Source organism: Phyllostomus discolor, chromosome 8 (assembly GCF_004126475.2).
Source record: "Phyllostomus discolor isolate MPI-MPIP mPhyDis1 chromosome 8, mPhyDis1.pri.v3, whole genome shotgun sequence".
NCBI classification, from domain to species: domain Eukaryota; kingdom Metazoa; phylum Chordata; class Mammalia; order Chiroptera; family Phyllostomidae; genus Phyllostomus; species Phyllostomus discolor.
In genome coordinates this window covers 42,142,694-42,163,836 of record NC_040910.2, presented here as the reverse complement: position 1 = coordinate 42,163,836, position 21,143 = coordinate 42,142,694, and positions in this window count along the sequence as shown.

The following is a 21,143-nucleotide window of genomic DNA, read 5'->3' as shown; positions in this document are numbered from 1 at the left end:
GGTATACAGCAACAAGTATAAAGGACACATGGACAAAAACTAGGGGGCTGGAAATGGGAAGGAGGTGGGGAAGGATGGGTGGGTGGGCTGGGATGGGAGTAAAGGACAGAAAACTGTACTTGAATAATGATTAAAATAAAAAAATGAAGTCACATGAAACAAAAAATTAATAAATAAAATAATTTATGAAGTGATCCCCCCATAATCCATAATAAACAGTTCCTAGAATATTATTGATTATATATTCTATATGTATATATTCATATATTTCCTATGCTGTATGTTATATCCTCATGAGTATTTAGTAGTAACTATGAATTTGTATTTGTTTGTTTTTTAAATATATTTTATTGATTATGCTATTACAGTTTTCCCATTTTTCAGAATTTATTTTCTTCTGCCCTGTGTCCCTCTCTCACCCACATACCCTAAACCCTTAGCTCATGGCCATGGGTCTTACATATAAGTTGTTTGGCTTCTAGATTTTCTACACTATTCTTTACCTCCTCCTGTCTATTTATATTTGTTAATTACGTCACTTTTTCATCTAGTCCTGTAATCACTCTTTCACTTGGCAACAATCTGTTTATTTTCTATATATATGAGTCTGCTTCTGTTTTATTTGTTTAGTTTGTTTTGAGGTTCTGAAATCGGAAAAGATACCAGTGTTTGGGCTGCCTGTCACTACCAAACCCAATAAGCAGAGACAGCAATTGAATCTTTATGGGCGCTTTATTCAGATGACTGATAGTCTGAGAAGACTGTGGGTTCACACCCTAAAGCAAAATGTCTTACATTTTTTTCCAGGCCAGAAGTTTATAGCAAAGAACAAAGTGTGGTTAAGGGTTTTGAAATTCAGGGAAAAGTAGATGAGAAAGATGCAACTTTCTTGTCCTGGGCAGTTAGCTGTTTCCAGGGGCAGGTGGTTGTCTGTCTCTCCCTGGAACACAATGTCTCAGATGCCTCCACTTGTCCCCAGGCGGTAATCTTTAGCAGTGCCCCAGGAGACCAGCTGTTTCTCCCAAGACCCAGGATAGGCTTTATCTGCAGGTTGTGAAACAAAAGCTTTAACATGTGCATTACTTACTAGGTTTATAAGTATTTACCTTAAACTAAAATTTTCCAAGTCTAGAGTCCCCTATCAGTTCTACATACAAATGAAATCATACATTCTTTGTCACTAACTGACTTATATCACTTAGTACAATACCCTCTACGCCCAATCTTGTTGCAAATGGTATGAGTCCATATTTTTAAAGATTTCATTTATTTATTTTTAGAGAGAGGGGAAGGGAGGGAGAAAGAGAGGGAGAGAAACATCAGTGTGCAAGAGATACTCGACTGGTTGCCTCTTGCAGGTACCTAACTGGTGACCTGGCCTGCAACCCAGGCATATGCCCTGACGGGAATCAAACTGGTGATACTTCTGTTCACAGGCTTGCACTCAATCCACCGAGCCACACCAGCCAGGGCTGACTCCATTTTTTAATGGATGAATAATATTCCACTGTATATGTATACTGTTTCTCTGTTGCCCAATTGATTTATTTATGGGCGTTCAGGTTGCTTCCATATCTTGGATATTGTAAATAATATTGCAATAAACATAAGGGTGCATACATCTTTTTGAATTAGTGTTTTGGATTTCCTCAGATAAATACTCAGAATTGGAATTGCTGGGTCATAATGCTGGGGGACTCAAGAGTTGGAAAATTTTAGTTTAAGGTAAATTAGTTAATAAGCCTGGTAGGTAATGCATATGTTAAAGCTATTGTTTCAGGAACTGTGGCTCAGCCCACCCTGACTCCCGGGAGAGAGAGATGACCTCCTGGGGCACAGCTAGAGATATCTGAGCCATTGTGTTCCTGGGAGAGCTAACTTCCCAGGGTGAGAATGCTGCAGTTTTTCTAATCTAATTTTCCCTGAATTTCAAAACACCTCACCACACTGTGTTTTTTGTTATAAGAGCACTGGCTTGAAGGGAAATGTAAGACAGGCAGAGCTAATGTTCTGGTTTCAATAAAGTAGTTCTATTTTTAAATTTTTGAGGAATCTCCAGACTGTTCTCCATAGAGGCTGCACCAAAGTGCAATCCCACCAAGAGTGCACAGAGTTCACTTTTTTCCACATCCTGGGCAACACTTGTGTGTTGGTTTGTGAGGATAGCCATTCTGACAGGTGTGAGGTGATATCTCCTTGTAGTTTCAATTTGCATCTCTCTGATGATTAGTGAGGTTGAGCATCATTTCGTATCCATTCATCATCTGCATATCCTCTTAGGAGAAATATACATATTGAAGTCATCAGCCCATTTTTTAATTGTATTGTTTGGGGGTTTTTTGGTGTTAAGCTGTATGAGTTCTTTATAAATTGTGGATACTAGTTCTTTATTGGAAATATTGAAACTGGAAAAGACACAGGTGTTTGGGCTGCCTGTCAGTATCAAACCCAATAAGGAAGGACAGCAATTGAATCTTTATGGGTGCTTCATTCAGATGACTGGTGATCTGAGAAGATGGCAGGATCACACCCTAACAGACCATCTTGACTTCTTTTTTAAGGCAGACTTTTTATAACAGGGACTAAACAAGATACACTGAGGGCTTTGAGTTTCAGGGAGGATTAGGTGAAAGAAACTGCAACATTACTGCCCTGGCCAGTTAGCTGCTCCCAGGGGTGGGTGGTCATCTGTCTCCCCCTGGAACACAAAGGTCCTGCTGTCTCTAGTTGTCCCCAAGCAGTAATCTTTAGCAGTTTCTCAGGAGGTCAGTTGTCCTCCCAGGGGCCAGGTGGCCTTACCTAGCTGTAGTTTTTGAAACAATATCTGTAACTTATACATTACTTGCTAGACTTACAACTTTTTACTTTATGCTAAAATTTTCCAACTCTCGAGTCATCTATCATTCCTCACTGTTAGTATTAAACTATCTCATTTCTGTGAGATCAGAACTTAACATTGTACTATCTGGTGGTGGTAGGTGGTGGTGGTTAGGAATACACCTAATTGCAGACCTACATAAGGAGGCACATTGTATGCAACAACAGCTATGATACTGAAGAAAATGACAAGGATAAAAACAATAAATACCTCTTGAAAGACCAGGTATACTAGGCAACCAGGAGGTTAGTTTTGACAGGTCAATACCAAAGAATCCCTCTCTCTGTTTTATATTGGACACTACATCATTTATTTGCTTTATTTTGTGCTCTATGAGCAGTGAACTATCCAGTTAAAATAGCAGAGTCCTTTAAATTCTTCACATCCATGATTATGCCTTAAAAGAAGGTAGTCTATAGCTGCACCATTCTCCAATACTGTTTCTCTGATTTGTCCTGGTCCTTGACTAATGGCACTGATGTCTTGTCAGGTGGCGGCATTCAAAGCTTTTGCCATAGCGCAGGTTAATCTGCTTATTTCTGTATTCAAATAGGTTATCATGGCTGGCATTACTTTAAAGACACATATTCATCTCCAGAACTATTTGCTGGAACATAGGAATAGACAGTCATTCCACATATCAGAAACCATCCTATTGATAGTTTAAAATGAGCATAGGCATAAGGTACATCAGTGGTCGTGGTGCAAATCATCTCCACACCTGCTGAGAGTACAAAACAGTTTTTAGTACAGTTGACAAAAGCTGCGCACTCTCTAGCTGCAGTACATTAGTGACAGTTAAGGAAAACATTTCCCTGTCCTTTATATTTACCACTGGTCCCCAATTATAAATATTAGAGTAAGTCATTTTCTTTTCAATATGCTTAAGCACAGTATAATTTGTAAGGCTTTCCAAAGGAGTACAGGCACCTATAAAACATGAAGTGAAAGTTTGTTCAACATAAGTTCCTCCAGCAAAGCAAAAGTCAGAAATATTCAGAACTTATTTTTAAGGATATCCAAATATTTTCATCTTGTTTGAAAGGAATAAGTTGTCCATAACAAGGGGTTAAACAAGAGGTAAAGAAAAGAACAGAAGTCATTGTTTTTGAAAGATGACTTTCAGATCTTCCTCCAGTGCTTTCTTTATTCTGGTGTGATGAGTCCAAGGTTTTATTTCCACCAGCTTCTCCACGGTGGAGATGGTGAGGAGTATGTCCCAAGGTCCAGTCTACCTTCCTCCCAGTTGGCTTTCTGGAGAGGCTGTCACTCAAATCTTGAGGAGCACCTTGTCTGCAGGCTCAAAGGAATGCAGCAAACTTGTGGGAGAGAAGTCTCTAATACACGCAACGTCATTCATCACAGCAAGGTCTGACTTAAATGTTGTCCATATGTTTTTTACCTTCAGTTTTTTATCTATATACATATCTTCCACCCCAATTGTGACCAGAAATGGCCGTCTGTACACAATTTCTTAAGGACTCAACTGAATCTCTCCTGGAGGAGCCACCCTTATCCTGAGCAGGGCAATAGGCAAAGCTTGATCCCAATTCAGATGAGTTTCTTGACACAACTTGGCTATATTTTTTCAAGGTGTGATTCATCTTCTCTACCCTCCCAGAAGCTCAAGGTCTCCATGCCTTTTGGATTCTCCACTTGATTCTTAAAATTTACTAACCTCCTATGTAATTTCTGAAGCAAAAGCAGGTCCGGTATCAGTCTGGATGCTGCCAAGGAGGCCAAAATGAGGGATTATTTCCTTCAGTAAAGCTTTCACTGCCTCCAAGGATTTCTCCATCTTAGTAGGAGAAGCTTCTATCCATCCTGAAAAAGGTGTCAACAAAGACTAACAAATATTTCCACTCTCAGACCCTTGACATCTGAGTAAAGTCTATTTGCCAGCCCTCAAGTGGACACTATCCTTGGTATTGCTTTCTTTCTCTCCTTTGATGGGGACCTGTCTTGGGGTTGTTCTGCTGGCACATAACACATCTAGCAATTACTTTTCTTATGGCTCTAGAAATTCCAGGACCTGAGAGCCATGGTTTGACATAAGTGGTTAATGAGAGTCTTCCATAGTGTGTGGCCTCATGCAAATGCTTCATGACTGGCTCTACTAAATGTTTGGGAGAACAGTATAGCTCCTTTCTTATTGTTTTTCATCCACTATTGAGGACCTTCTTCATCAAAACTCCAGCCCTTAGCTTTCTCTAAGTCTGCATTTGCATATTCAGGGTCCAATTTTGACAAGTCCAGAACAGGCACCAAGGGTATTATAAACATTCCTTTAGCAGCCCCTTTTGCTGCCCATTCAGGATGACTGCTTCCTTTAGCCACTTCAGTGTCCTTTTTCTGATGTCTCGGGCCGTCCATAGCTGCCACCTGTAAAGGTACCTGGACAGCCTCTAATAATTTTAAAATTTCTGCTGCATGTTTAATCTCCTTTTTATTTGGAGGTTAACAGTACTTTTTCATTTTTCCCAGATGAAAACATGTGCATGCAAAATTAGAAAAGCATGTTTGAGTCGATACACACATTCACTTTCTTTTCACACAACAATTGCAGTATCCTTGTCAATGCAATCGGTTCAGCTTTCTGAGCAGAGGTTCCTGGAGGCAAGGCCTTGGCCTCCACTACTCCTTCAAGAGTCACAACTGCACGTCCAGCTTTTCCCCTTCCTTTGTCCATATAACTGCTTCCATCCATATAGAGAGTCCAGTCTACTTCTTCTAAAGGATCATGCTATAAATGAAGTCTGCTAGAATACACTTCATCAGTTATTTAGCACAATTATGTATTAGCACAGCTGAGTCAGACTTTGGGAGAAGAGAGGCAGGGTTTAACTTACAGTTTTGAGGGAGATAATGGGATTGTCAAGAAGAATGGCTTGGTACTTACCCATTCTTCCAGCAGTGAGCCACACATTTCTTTTTGCTCCAGCAAGCTCAACACTTGTGGGGGCACATAACTGGTATAGGTTGTCCCAAGGAAAAATTTTCAGCTTCTTGTAAGAGTTCGCAGGTGGCTGCCATTCTCAAGTATGCTGGTCAACCCTGGACAGTGTGACCTAATTTCCTTGACAATTAACCAATGGGCTGCAAATGTCACTGAGCATTTGGGTGAGGAAACCTAGGGCAATGCCCTCTCTCTCATGCTCATATTTTTTGAAAGGGCTCCAGTAGGTTTGGAAGCCCCAATGTTACAGGGTGCAGCCAAGAGGGGGGCCCCAAATAGGCATTTGAAATGGGGTCCAGAACTTAAGGTGTTCAGGAGATTTTAAGATGTCTCCATCCCCCCACCCCAGGGTGTGGGTTGGGGGAAGGGACAAATGGAGCAGGGCCATTGAGAGCTGTTTTGCATAGCAACAGCCTTGCAGCTAAGCTCTGGCGTGGTCGTGGTCGGTTGGCATATCTATAGCCTTTGGCTGGTTGCATAGATATGTTAAGTAGCTGTGATCAGCTCTAAGACAGGGGAACAGAAGTAACTTCCCCACCCAGAAGTAACTTCCCCACCCAGATGTAACTGGGGGGGTGGGTCCCCTGAGTTATAGTGCCTGCGTGGGAGCTCAGAGAGGATTGGCTCCAGGACATGGGGCCACACCTGCCCAGACTCAGGATGGCAGCCCAGTAAAGCTGGAAGGATACGAGTTCTGGCCTGTGAAGCCGAGTGTGGGAGGAGTCGGAAATGAGGCTGCAGAGGAAGATTGGCCGTGGGGATTTAAAACCCAGATTTGGCGGCCATTGAGAGGTGAGCCATGCGCAGCCCTGAGGAGGAGAGCCATGTGCAGCCATTGGGGGAGAACCATGCTGCTTTAGGAAGGAGAGCCATGTGCAGCCCTGAGACAGGGAGAACGACGCGGCAGCCCTGAGGGAGAAAACCACACAGCAGCTTTGGAGAAGAGAACCACACGGCCTGGCAGAGTAGGGACCCCCACAGCTTTAGAAGGGGGAACCACCACCTGGTTTTAGCAGAGATCCCGGCGACTCAGCCGAGGGTACCGGGAACGCAGGGAGGTCTCCTAGTCGAGAGGGAGTACTAACTGGGAAGAACCAGAGGACTGCCTGAGCCATGGACTTCTATTTCTTTTCCTGAGATACGGTACACTGGACTGGGCAAAGGGGGAAGGAAGGAAGGACTGTGTCTGTTTGTGGGTGTTTTAAGGGACTTTAGGATTTTGGTGAAGACATTAGGTCACTACTTGAAGTTTGTATAGCATTAAATAAACATTTCCTTTCCTTTTCACAAATCTCTGGCATTGAGAGACGTCTTTCCTCTGGTGGCGGACATAACGGACCCGGGGCCTTCTTTCAATAATAGTATATCATCCCAGGCCCCCCCTTGTTGTGTTCTGTAAAACCAATGCCAGAGCAGAAGCCAGGTGAGCCTTCAGGGACTCAAAATCCTGAGTGCCGTCTTTGTCCATGCTAAAAGGCTGTATTCTGGTCCCTTCCCAGCCTCATGCAGTGGTTTAGCAATGAGTCCAAAGTTTGGAATCCAAATGCAGCAGTCACTTGCCATTTTCCAGGAATCTCCTTAACTGTTTCCTGGTGTTGGGAGGGGTCCTCTGTGGACTTTTGTTGCACCGCCTGCACCATACTCAGACTTTTCTGCTCAGGGATGCCTTTCCCCACTCCCTCAAGGAGGCATCTCTTATAATGCTCTAAGAGAGGAAGGCTGTCTCCATTAGGGCACCTGTTGGGCTCAGTTAGAGATCTTTCCCTAGTAGGGCCCAGAGCCCTACCTGTATTTTCTAGGTGCAACCTCTGAGCCTCTTCATTTGCCATATCCAACACCAGCCTCTCTGCTGATCACCCATAAGCATAAATTCTGTAAGGCTTGTATCCTGCCCAATTGGGATGATGAGTGGCTAAAACTGACACAACCAAATCAGTCATTTTAGCAGGATCATCTCTATAAGAAGGGTCTGAGCTTTTCCAGTTTAACAGATCTGATGTAGAAAATGGAGTATGTGCCCAATAATATCCAGCAGGCTGGCCCTCTGGCCCTACTCTCACTGGAAGTCTCAGAAAACGATATTGCCCTGCCCTGGTAGGGGCTTTTCTGCCACCAGATTTGGTTTTGATAGGGGATTCAATAGTTGGAAAATTTTAGCATAAGGTAAAAATTTGTAAGTATAGCAAGTAATGTATATGTTAAAGGTTTTGTTTCAGAAACTATAGCTAGATAAGGCCCATCTTGGCTCCTGGGAAAATAGCTGACCTCCTGGGGCACTGCTAAAGATTATTGCTTTGGGACAACTGAAGGGCATCAGGGCCTCTGTGTTCCAGGGAGAGACAGACAACCACCTGCCCCTAGGAGCAGCTAAGTGCCCAGGACAGGAATGTTGCAGTTTCTGAATCTCAAAGCCCTCACTGCACCTGGTTTATTCCCCCTTGTTATAAAAAGTCTGGCCTGGAAAGACAAGACAAGATGGTCTGTTAGGCATGAACCCTCCATCTTCTCAGATCACTGACCATCTGAAGAAAACACCCACAAAGATTCAATTGCTGTCATTGCTTATTGGGTTTGGTAGTGATAGGCAGCCGGAACTTCTGTGTCTTTTCTGGTTTCATTCAGTTCCCTGTCTGATTCCAGACAGTAATGCCAGTTGAGGCACACTTTCCCCATTTCCCTTATCTGAATAGATCCCCTGGGGCTGCAGGAGCTCTGAGCAGCTTGAAGCAGAAGTAATATCTAGATCTTCCTGGTCCCTCCCCTCTGAGCTTCTATCTTTCATATGCAAATTCCTTTTTTCTCTGAGCCATTAACTTATTTCTGTTTTTTTTTCTTAAATTCTGCATCTTTATCATGTAAACTAAAAAAAAAAAAACCCCAAAATGACCAAACTCCTAGGTAAGGCATTTTGTCCCACTTCCTTGATTTTTGACAAACAACTTTAGTTACAGTATAATACAGTAATTGAAAGACCCATTCAGTGACCATCACTCTCCTGAGTCTAAATTATACAGAACACAAGCAGAACAGTATTACAATAAAACCACATATGCTCTAGATTTATGCTTATAAGTTGATGAATTAGCCAGTACTGGCCCCAAAGTGCTGTTTCTTGGGATGGGGGCTGTTCCCTGAAATGGAAGCTTTTCCCCCCATTCTACCAGATGGAGCTCCAAATAGAGGGTACTGAAACCAGATCAAAAGACGTCCTTTTGCAGGCAGAGCTCCTTCAGAGGGTACCCAAACCAAATTGGATGCCATTTTTTTCAGACCGAGCTCTGTAACCAAGAAAGGTACCTTTACCAGACGACCTAAGGTGTGACCCAGGATTTTAAGCTAAACCAGAAAGTGCAAGGATTCAATCAAACATGACGAATGACGAGAAGTGCCGGGAGTGGGGGGAGAATTCCCAAGTGAAATCACTTGGCAGCTGCTTGGGATTCTCCAAATCCAACACCCCCCAGGGCCTCTCAGCCCAGGCAGCTAATGGGACTTCCAGCCAAATACCCAGACTTTCCAGAGAGTCCCAAAGTCTGTCCTGGAATGGAATCACCAAAACATGAACCTGGAAAAGACACTGGCATTTGGGCTACCTGTCACTTCCAAACCCAATAAGCAATGACAGCAATTGAATCTTTGTGGGTGCTTTATTCAGATGGCTGGTGACCTGAGACGATGGTGGGTTCATACCCTAACAAACCATCTTGTCTTCCTTTTTCAGGCCAGATTTTTATAACTGGGAATAAACAAGGTGTGGTGAGGGATTTGAGATTCAGGGAGGATTAGGAAAAAGAAACTGCAACATTCCTGTCCTGGGCAATTATCTGCTCCCAGGGGTGGGTGGTCATCTGTCTCTCCCTGGAACACAAAGGCCCTGATGCCTCCATATGTCCACAGGCAATAATATTTAGCAGTGCCCTAGGAGGTCAGCTATTCTCCCAGGAGTCAGGATGGGCCTTATCTGCAGTTTCTGAAACAAAAGCTTTAACAAATACATTACTTGCTAGGCTTGTAACTTTTGACCTTAAACCAAAATTTTCCAGCTCTCGAGTCCCCTATCAATACCGTTGGCAAATATCTTCTCCCAATAGGTAGGTATGCTTTGCATTTTGTTGATGATTTCCTTTGCTGTGCAAAAACTTTTTAGTTTGATGTAGTCATATTTGCTTATTTTTCCTTCTGTTTCCCACGCCGGAGGAAATATATCAGAAAAAATATTATTAAGAGCAAGGTCAAAGAGTTTACTGCCAATGTTTTTTTCTAGGACTTTTATGGTTTGGGTCTTACATTATGATCTTTAATCTATTTTGAGTCTGTTCTTGTGTATGGTATAAGAAGGTGGTCTAGTTTCATTCTTTTGCATGTACCTGTGCAATTTAAGGCAGGAGGATTTTTAAAGCTAGGGTGAGCCAACAGATAAGTACTGGAAGATGTTAGTAGGAGGTTGGATAGTGTGATTAGGCCTTATGTGTTTACTGATTGCTTCTTACTGCATTTAGACTCCTAGCCTCCTCCAGAGGCTGGATGATAGGAATGCTCCCCTTCTTGATGACTACATTTCAAAGGGAAAGCTTCCAGGTGTTTAAGAAAGACATTCCTTGGTTGTGAAACTGACCAGAGGCTGCAGGAAAATCTTATCTACATTTCAAAGGGGCTTAAGAACTCTGCAGTGAGAAGTTTTCCAAAGTAAATGTTCTGAGGAAGGAGAGGTCAGGGGCCTAAATCAAGACTAAATATGCTTAGTTTTTAATTTTTTAAAACATGTTCCTTTTTTAAAAGATTTTATTTGTTTATTTTTAGATGGAAGGGAAGGAGTAGAGAAAGAGAAGGAGAGAAACATCAATGTGTGGTTGCACTCACACACCCCCTACTGGGGACCTGGGCCACATCCCAGGTCTGTGCCCTAACTGGGAGTTGAACTGGTGACCCTTTAGATGGCACTCAATCCACTGAGACACACCAGACAGGGCTATGCTTTGAGTTTAGCTGAGATGAGGTAAAGGTTGAGTCAATGATATCCAAAATTTCCAGTTGTTTCAATGTTGCAATTCTTGGTTTTTGAATTTGGTCCCTTTAGTGCAACTCCTAACCAAAGCAGAGGCCTTAGATTATGTTTACAAGTATCTTAAGGGTTAAAATCAGATGGCAATTGGAACTGTGAGAGGCAAGGCAGGTAGATGATTGAACAACAAATCCAGAATGGCAGCCGGGGTCTGTGACCCACAGATCTGTCCTGGTGGCAACATATCATAGACGAGGAGACATGAAAAGCAGTGCTCCACTTAGACAACCCCAAAATATCGATGGCAAGCCAGAAACTGTCAGATGTCGGCTATCACAAATAAACTCAGGATTCATTTTCCAGTTTCCAAACCCAAGCCTGATTTCAGACTCAAATCCTAAAGGTTAATTAGATCCAGATACCACCCCCCTCCGCCCCCCCTTAGAGGACAGTTGGTGGCAAGGTGACTCCATTGCACTCTGTCCATTCTGGAATAGGCAGCAATTCATGTTTACCAAGGTGAATATTCATGCATTTATGTCATCCTTTCCTGGTAGCAGTGCCTTGGGAAAAACCACTATCCAAAGATTTAAGACACCCAAATTCTTTATGGTGAAGAAGATATTGAAATCGGAAAAAACAGGAATTTGTGCTTCCTGTCACATACTGAACCCAATAAGCAGAGACAGGGATTGCATCTCTATGGGCACTTTATTCTGATGGCCAGTGATCTGAGAGGATGGTGGGTTTGCACCCTAATAGACCTACTGACATCTCCTTCCAAGCCAGCCTTTTTGTAACTGAGACCCACGTGTGGTGAGGGGTCTTGAAATTAAGGGAAAATTAGATTAATACAAAAACTACAGCATTGTCACCCTGGGTATTTTCCTGTTCCCAGGGGTTGTGTAGTTTTCCCAGAACACAATGGTCATGATGCCCCCACTTGTCCCCTGGCGGTAATCTTTAGTGGTGCCTCAGGAGATGAGCTGTCCCTCCCAGGAGCCAGGATTGGCCTTATCTGTAGTTTCTGAAATAATAGCTTTAACATATGTGTTACTTACTAGGCTTATAACTATTTACCTCAAACTAAAATTTTCCAACTCTTGAGTCTCCTATCAATATGGAACTAAACATGATACATCAGGAGAAGTACAGGTCCTAACATATTCTGTATCACCTGAGTCTCTCAGCACATACCTCGAGTGACAATTCTGTGGCTCAATTTGTGCTCTCAAGTTGTAATGCAGTGCTCTGTCCTTGAGCCTTTCTAAATACATGTCCCCCTTTCTGGTCGACTTTGTATTGTCCGGATTCTGATATTTGTGTCTTGAGGAGTTGACCTGAAAATTAGACTGGACTGAGCAACTTACTAGTTTTTGATGAAATGTGTGTGTTTTATGGAGTCACCTTATTTATTTATTTATACTGCTCACATTTTTAACATTTATAAATTAGATATGTACTCATCTACCATCTTGGTGAATCTTTACTGAGCAACATGGGGGGATCATGGCATTAAATTTTGTGGAGAATACCATCTTTCTCTTTTTTAAAAATTTTTGTTCAGTTACAATTGTCCTGCCTTTTCCCCATTTCTCACCTCTACCCTGTCCCACCATTCCCACAGTCAATCCCCTTCATTGTCTGTGACTATGAGTCCTCTACTGGTGTTCCTTTTCTTGCCCTTTCTCATTCTTTCCCTTGTTATCCCCTTCCCCCTGTCATTGTCAGTTTGTTCTTTATTTTGAACAAAATGGAAAGGAAACCAACTGTATGGGAAAACATATTTGTCCATGATACCTTGAACAAGACTTTGATCTCCAAAATATATAAAAAACTCACATCATGTGCACCAGGAAGAGAAGCAATCCAATTAAAAAATGTGCAAAGGACCTGAACAGACACTTCTCCAAAAAGGACATACACAGGGCCCTAAGTCACATGAAAGTGCTCAACATCACTAGCCATTAGAGATATGCAAATTAAAATCACAATGAGATACCAGTTCACATTCTGACAACAGAATGGCCATCATTAATAAATCAACAAACAACAAGTGCTGGCAAGGTTGTTGAGGAAAGGGAACCCTAGTGCACTGTTGGTGGGAATGCAGACTGGTACAGCCATGTGGAAAACAGTATGGAATTTCCTCAAGAAGCTAAAGATGGAAATGCTTTTTTGATCCAGCCATCTTAATGCTGGGACTATGCCCTAGGAATTCTGAATCGCCAACTCTACAGAACCCAATGTTCATGGCAGGTTTATTTACAACAGCCAAGTGCTGGAAACAGCTGAAGTGCTCATCAGTAAATGAATGAATCAAAAAACTGTGGTACATTTACAATATGGAATTGTACATAGCAGAAAGAAAGAAAGAACTACTACCCTTTGTGACAGCATGGATGGAAATGGAGAGCATTATGCTAAGCGAAATAAGCCAGGCAGTGAAAGACAAATGCCATATGGTCTCACCTTTAAGTGGAAGATAATTAACAAAACAAACAAAGGAGCAAAAGAGACTAGAAATTTACAAATGTGTTTTTTTTTTAATTTCAGTCATTGTTCAAGTACAGTTTTCTCCCCCCTACTCCCGTTCCAGCCCCTCCACCCAACCCTCCCCCCTTCCCCCCATTACCCCCCCACCCCTAGTTTTTGTCTATGTGTCCTCCATATATGTTCCTGTAATCCCTACCCATTCCCCCCTGAAATTCCCTCTTCTCTCCCCTCTGGCCACTGTCAGACTATCCCCTATTTCAGTGTCTTTGGTTATATTTTGCTAGTTTTTTGTTTTGTTTTGTTTTGTTGTTTAGATTCCTGTTAAAGGTGATATCATGTGGTATTTGTCTTTCACTGCCTGGCTTGTTTCACTTAGCATAATGCTTTCCAGCTCCATCCATGCTGTTGCAAAGGGTAGGAGCTCCTTCTTTCTTTCTGCTGCATAGAATTCCATTGTGTAAATGTACCATAGTTTTTTGATCCATTCATTTACTGATGGGCATCTAGGTTGCTTCCAGCACCTAGCTATTGTAAATTGTGCTGCTATGAACATCGGGGTGCAAAGGTTCTTTTGTATTGGTGTTTTAGTGTTCTTAGGATAGAGTCCCAGCAATGGAATTGCTGGGTTAAAAGGCAGATCCATTTTTAGTTTTCTGAGGAAGTTCCAAACTGCTTTCCATAATGGTTGTACCAGTCTGCAGTCCCACCAACAGTGCACTAGGGACCCCGTTTCTCCACATCCTCTCCAACACTTGTTGTTTGTTGCTTTGTTTATGATGGCCATTCTGACTGGTGTGAAGTGGTGTCTCATTGTGGTTTTAATCTGCATCTCTCTGATGGCTAGCGATATTGAACATCACTTCATGTGTCTTTGGATATTCTGTATGTCCTCCTTGGAGAAGTGTCTGTTCAAGTCCTTTGCCCATTTTTTAATTGGGTTACTTGTCTTCTTAGAGTGGAGTCGTGTAAGTTCTTTATATATTTTGGAGATTAAACCCTTGTCTGAGGTATCATTAGCAAATATGTTTTCCCATACAGTTGGTTCTCTTTTAATTTTGATACTGTTTTCCTTAGCTGTGCAAAAGCTTTTAATTTTGATGAGATCCCATTTGTTTATTCTTTCCTTTATGTCCCTTGCTCTAGGAGACAAGTCAGTAAAAAAGTTTCTGCGTGAAATATCTGAGATTTTCCTACCTACGTTCTCTTCTAGGACTTTAATGGTGTCACGCTTTATATTTAAGTCTTTTATCCACCTTGAATCTATTTTTGTATAAGGTGTAAGTTGGTGCTCCAGTTTCATTTTTTGCACGTAGCTGTCCAGTTCTCCCAACACCATTTGTTGAAGAGGCTATTTTTATTCCATTTTATGTTGCTGCTTCCTTTGTCAAATATTAATTGACCGTAGAGGCTTGGGTTTATTTCTGGGCTCTCTGTTCTGTTCCATTGGTCCATGTGCCTGTTTTTATGCCAGTACCAGGCTGTTTTGATTACAGTGGCCTTGCAGTATAGTTTAGTGTCAGGTATTGTGATTCCTCCTACTTTACCCTTCTTTCTCAAAATTGCAGCAGCTATTCGGGGTCGTTTATGGTTCCATATAAATTGTTGAAGTGTTTGTTCTATGTCTGTGAAATATGCCATTGGTACTTTAATAGGTATTGAATTGAATGTGTAGATTGCTTTTGGTAGTATGGACATTTTAATGATATTTATTCTTCCAATCCATGAACACGGTATATGTTTCCATTTGTTTGTGTCTTCCTTGATTTCTCTCCTCAGTGTTATGTAGTTTTCTGAATACAGGTCTTTTACCTCTTTGGTTAGGTTTATTCCTAGGTATTTTATTTTCCTTTTTGCTATTTCAAATGGGATTTTTTTCTTGATTTCTGCTTCTGCTGTTTCATTGTTGGTGTACAGAAATGCCTTTGATTTCTGGATATTGACTTTGTATCCCGCTGTTTTACCAAATTCATTTATTAGGTCAAGCAGTTTTTTGGTGGAGTCTATAGGATTTTCTATGTACACTATCATGTCATCTGCAAACAGTGACAGTTTTGTTTCCTCCTTTCCGAGTTGGATGCCTTTTATTTCTTTTTCTTGTCTGATTGCTGTGGCTAGAACCTCCAGTACTATATTGAATAGGAGTGGTGAAAGTGGACATCCTTGTCTTGTTCCTGTTCTTAGTGGAAAAGATTTTAATTTTTGCCCATTGAGTATAATGTTGGCTGTAGGTTTCTCATATATGGCCTTTATTATGTTGAGGAATGCTCCCTCTATTCCCACTTTACTGAGTGTTTTTATCATAAATGGGTGCTGTACCTTATCAAATGCTTTTTCTGCATCTATTGATATGATCATGTGGTTTTTGTCTTTCCTTTTGTTTATGTGATGTATTACATTTACTGATTTGCATATATTGTACCATCCTTGCATACCTGGAATGAATCCCACTTGGTCATGGTGTATGATCTTCTTAATGTACTGTTGGATGCGGTTTGCCAGTATCTTGTTGAGGATTTTAGCGTCAATGTTCATCAGTGATATTGGCCTGTAGTTTTCTTTCTTTGTTGTGTCTTTATCTGGTTTTGGGATTAAGATGATGTTGGCCTCATAAAAAGAGTTTGGTAGTCTTCCATCTTTTTGGATTTTTTGAAATAATCTGTGAAGGATAGGTGTTAGTTCTTCCTTAAATGCTTTGTAGAATTCTCCTGTGAAACCATCTGGTCCAGGGCTTTTGTGTGTTGGGAGTTTTTGGATTACTGCTTCAATTTCTTTTGCTGTTATTGGTTTGTTGAGGCTTTCTGCTTCCATTTTATTGAGTTTTGGAAGGGTATATTTTTCTAGAAATTTGTCCATTTCATCTAGGTTTTCAAATTTCTTGGCATACAGCTCTTTGTAGTAATTTGTTACTATCCTTTGTATTTCTGTGGTATCTGTTGTAATCTCTCCTCTTTCATTTCTGATTGTGTTTATTTGGGTTTTCTCTCTTTTTTTCTTGACGAGTCTGCTTAAAGGCTTGTCGATTTTGTTTATCTTTTCAAAGAACCAACTCTTGGATTCATTGATCTTTAGAATTGTGCTTTTAGTCTTTATGTCATTTAATTCTGCTCTGATCTTGGTTATTTTCTTCCTTCTGCTTGCTCTGGGCTGTCTTTGTTGTTCCTCGAGTTCTTGTAGACGTAGGGTTAGGTTGTTTGTTTGAAATGTTTCTAACTTTTTTAGGTGGGCCTGTATCGCTATGATCTTCCCTCTCAGGACTGCCTTGGCTGTGTCCCATAAGTTTTGGGTTGTTGTGAGTTCGTTTTCATTTGTTTCCAAAAACCGTTTGATTTCTTCCCTAATATCATTCTTGACCCATTCATTGTTTAATAGCATGCTGTTTAATCTCCATGAATTTGAGTGTTTTGGGTTTTTTTCCTTGGGGTTGGTTTCTAGTTTCAGTCCCTTGTGATCCGAGAAATTGCTTCGTATGATTTCAATTTTTTTGAAATTGTTGAGGCTTGTTTTGTGTCCTATCATGTGGTCAATCTTTGAAAATGTTCCATGTACATTTGAAAAAAATGTGTATTTAGCTTCTTTGGGATGGAGGGTTCTGTAAATATCAGTAAAGCCCAGTTCATCTAGGGTATTGTTCAATGCCACAATATCTTTGTTGATGTTTTGTTTGGAAGATCTGTCCATTTTTGATAGAGGGGTGTTAAAATCCCCCACAATAATTGTGTTGCTGTCCATATCTTTCTTGAAGTCCTCTAAGATTTTCTTTATGTATTTAGGTGCTCCTATGTTGGGTGCATATATATTTACTATATTTATGTCTTCTTGGTGAATTCTTCCCTTGAGTATTATGAAATGACCTTCTGGGTCTCTCTTTATGGATCTTCTTTGGAAGTCTATTTTGTCAGATATGAGTATTGCTACCCCGGCTTTTTTTTCCTGTCCATTTGCTTGGAAAATTTGTTTCCAGCCCTTCACTTTCAACCTGTGCAGATCTTTTATCCTGAGGTGGGTCTCTTGTAGACAGCATATGTGTGGGTCATGTTTTCTTATCCAATCAGCTATTCTATGTCTTTTGATTGGAGCATTTAATCCATTTACGTTTAAGGTTATTATTGATAGGTACTTATTCATTGCCTTTTATGTACGTGTGATCCTCTCTCACTCTCTCTTTTCCTTTCTTTCCTTAAAGCAGTCCCTTCAGCATCTCTTGCAGAGCTGGTTTAGTGGAGGTGTATTCTTTTAGACTTCTTTTGTCTGAGAAGCTTCTTATTTGGCCTTCTATCTTAATTGAGAGCCTTGCTGGGTAAAGTAGTCGTGGTTGCAGGCCTCTGGTTCTCATTACTTGGATTATTTCTTGCCATTCTCTTCTGGCTTGGAGTGTTTCCATTGAGAAGTCAGCTGTTAGCCTTATTGGGGCCCCCTTGTATGTTACTTCCTTCTTCTCCCTTGCTGCCTTTAAGATTCTCTCTTTGTCTTGAAATTTTGCCATTTTAATTATGATGTGTCTTGAGGTGGGCCTCCTTGGGTTCCTCTTGATTGGGACTCTCTGTGTTTCCTGTATTTGTGTGACTTTTTGTCTCATCAAATTAGGGAAGTTTTCCATCATCACTTGTTCAACTAGGTTTTCTATCCCTTGTTCTTCTTCTTCTCCTTCTGGTATCCCTATTATACGGATATTATTACGTTTCATATTGTCTTGCCTTTCTCTTAATCCCTCTTCATTCTTTCTGAGCCTCTTTTCCCTTTCTTGCTCTTTCTGGGTGTTTTCTTCTATTTTGTCCTCTAGCTCGCTGATCTGATCTTCTGCTTCGTCGATCCTGCTTTTCATTCCTTCTACTGTGTTCTTCATTTCAGAGATTGTATTCTTCATTTCCTCTTGGCCCTTGTTGAGAGTTTCTATTTCCTTTTTTATGCTGATGTAGTTTTCATTGAGTTCATTGTAGCTTCCCTGTAGTTTCTCGTAGCTCATTGTGAGCTCATTGAGCTTCCTGACAATCACTGCTTTGAATTCAATATCTGATAGTTGAATTGCCTCTGTTTCATTTAGCATTCTTTTTGAGGCTTCCTCCTTTCCTTTCATTTGGGGAGTATTTCTTTGTCTTCCCATTGTTTGTGAGACTCTTCTTGTTCACCTCAGCTTCTTATATTGATCTGTTCTGGCTCCCTGGGTTTATGATGTGAACTTCTTTAGTAGAGTAGCAGTGAGTTTCAGTGGTGCTGTTTCCTTGACCCCCCAAGCTCGCTGGTCTTGGGCTGTTGTTTAAGTTGACTTTGTGTTTGCCTTTGGGTTCTGATTGTTGTTGAGTCTTTCTTTGGTGGTTCCTTCCCGCCAGCTGGTTAAATGTGGGTCACTCTGTCCACCACCTTCTATATTTTGTTGTGCTGGTGAGGGCAGGTTGTGTTGAGGCTGGTTCTTCTGTGTGTACAAGGTTTAAAGAAATCTTGTTCAGTTGTTTGTATTGGATACTGTCTCTACTGTTTAGTTGTATTTCCAGATAAGCCCTGGATTGAGGTTTGTGTGGTTACTACTCCCTCCTTCACCTTCTTCTGCTGTTATCTGTTAGTGGTTCCTTAGTTGTTGGGTTTCCTCTTCCAGTGGGTATCCTGGTGTTCACCTCCTCCACCTATTCTTTTTTGTCATCAGATGGAGGGGAAGGCAAAATGGTTTAAGACAGCAACCGAGAATTCTATGCTATTTACAGTAGTAGCAAGTAGGGAAGATATAGGAGATCCTTTCACTATGTATAGTGTTAACCGTGGTCTTCCACCCAGCTAGCTGATTTTTAGAAAGGGTGGAAAGAAGATAAGACTCTTGTTGGGGGAGGAAGGATTGTGAGTTGGATCTATAAAGCAGAGAGGTTGTGGGCGGTCAGATTCTGGGGTAAGGTGAGAGTAAAGGATAGTAAATAGGTGTAGTGTGTGAGAGAATAGAGTTAACCACTACAGTAATAGAGTTCAGGAAACTTTGAAACGGGCTAAGATCTGGGGGGGGGGGCGGGGGGGGGGGCGGGGGGGTGTTGTGAAGTAATTACAATTGCATGGAACAGCAGTTATTTACAATAATATTATGGCAACATTCATATGGCAGAGTCTATGAAATCTAGGTAATACGGATATGGAGTAGAACATTGAGTAGTATGCTGATAGGACACAGGTGAGTTAATGGACAGTAGATTAGTAATACGGTATAGAAAGAGATATCAGGGGAAAGCTGTCAGGTCATACAATAAAACCAGCCTAGCAAAGCAGGCTATACAAAAATAAGAGGGATATAAAAATATTGTTAAAAAAAAGATGTAGGAACACTGGAAAAATAATAATAATACAAATATGCAATAACTTGCAGGTTCTCTGTAATAGCAGAGTGACATTTATCTCACTGTCCCAGCTGTTGTGATGCCCCTTCTTTGGGTTCAACTTTGGTCTTTTCACCGATCCAGGATTTTGTCTCACTTGTAGGTATTTAGGAAAAAATTTAAAAAAGAAAAAAAATAGAAAAGGCAGACGAAGGCAGGAAGAAGAGATAAAATTGGAGGGCAGGAAGGAGGAAGGAATAAAACAAGAAATCAGGTAAGAGAGGAAAAAGAAATCAAAAGAGAATAAAAACAATAAAACTTAAAAAATTAAAAATTGTTAAAAAAATAGAATCAAATTAAAAAGTCTCTTGATTTCAAAGTGGCCAAACTGGTTTTTCTGCTCTTGCTGGCTGAGGCAGTCTGAAGGATGACTTGTTTGGCTTTTCTTCCTAGGCCCGTGGGGTTCGCACTGGCTCCGCGGCCTGTCCGCCGCCCGGCGCGACCGAGCTCCCTGAGCTCCCGTGAGCTGGCGCGGCCCGTCTGCTGCCTGCACGGCCGTCTGCCGCACGCCGGTGCCCCTGCGGGCCGGCGGGCGCGGCCCGTCTGCAGCCTGCGCGCTCACAGCTTGAGGCAGCGATCCGTTCTTTGTTCTTTCAGTTCTGGCACAATCCTTGGTCCTCCGTTCTCAAAAATGCTGAAATATGTTGGTTGCTTGCCCTTCCACTCCACAGATCGGTCAGGACTCTCTCCCCTGAGCAGAGGAAAGCCAAATCTGCTCCTTCCTACTCCTACGCCATCTTAGATCCAGTACAAATGTGTTTTTTTAATCTCTAGTAATATAGTTTTATAGCTTATTCTGGAAATGTACTAAGTAAACATATAGAAACAAGTTCAACCTCATGAATAGCCAAATAAATAATTTATCCATCATGGTATATTCTATTGAACATATGAGGGAGGTCACCCCTCAAAAAAAGGTATTTATTTATAAAAATTGTGTGATTATTATTACATGTTAAAACTTCAGTCACCTCAAAATATTCCTGTATTTGGTGTATACACTTATTGAATATAGGCTCTAATGCTCAGAACAGTTTCTGAACTTCAATTTTGACCTAATTTAGAGCTTCTGCTGTTTTTTGTACCACCTCTTCCATATTGGCAAAACATTTCCCTTTGACAATTACTTTCATGTGGGAAAACAACAAAAAATCACTTGGGGGCAAGATTGTGTGATGGGGAGGGTGGAGCATGGGAATCATGCAATTTTAGGTCAAAAACTGCTGAACACTCAGCACAGTATGAGCAAGTGTGGTTGTAAATTACCCATCATGAAATAGGCAAATGCATTGAAAGAGTCTTAAAAAAAAATTCACTAGAGCCAAACACAGCCTCTCACAACAATGCCAGCTGGCACACTGGTACAGATCAGTTCCTAGACCACTCATCTGTGGGGGTAGCCTATACTACAGGGGGCCCACCCTCCAGAAGATAATTCCAGTTTTCTGGGGGGACTCCCCT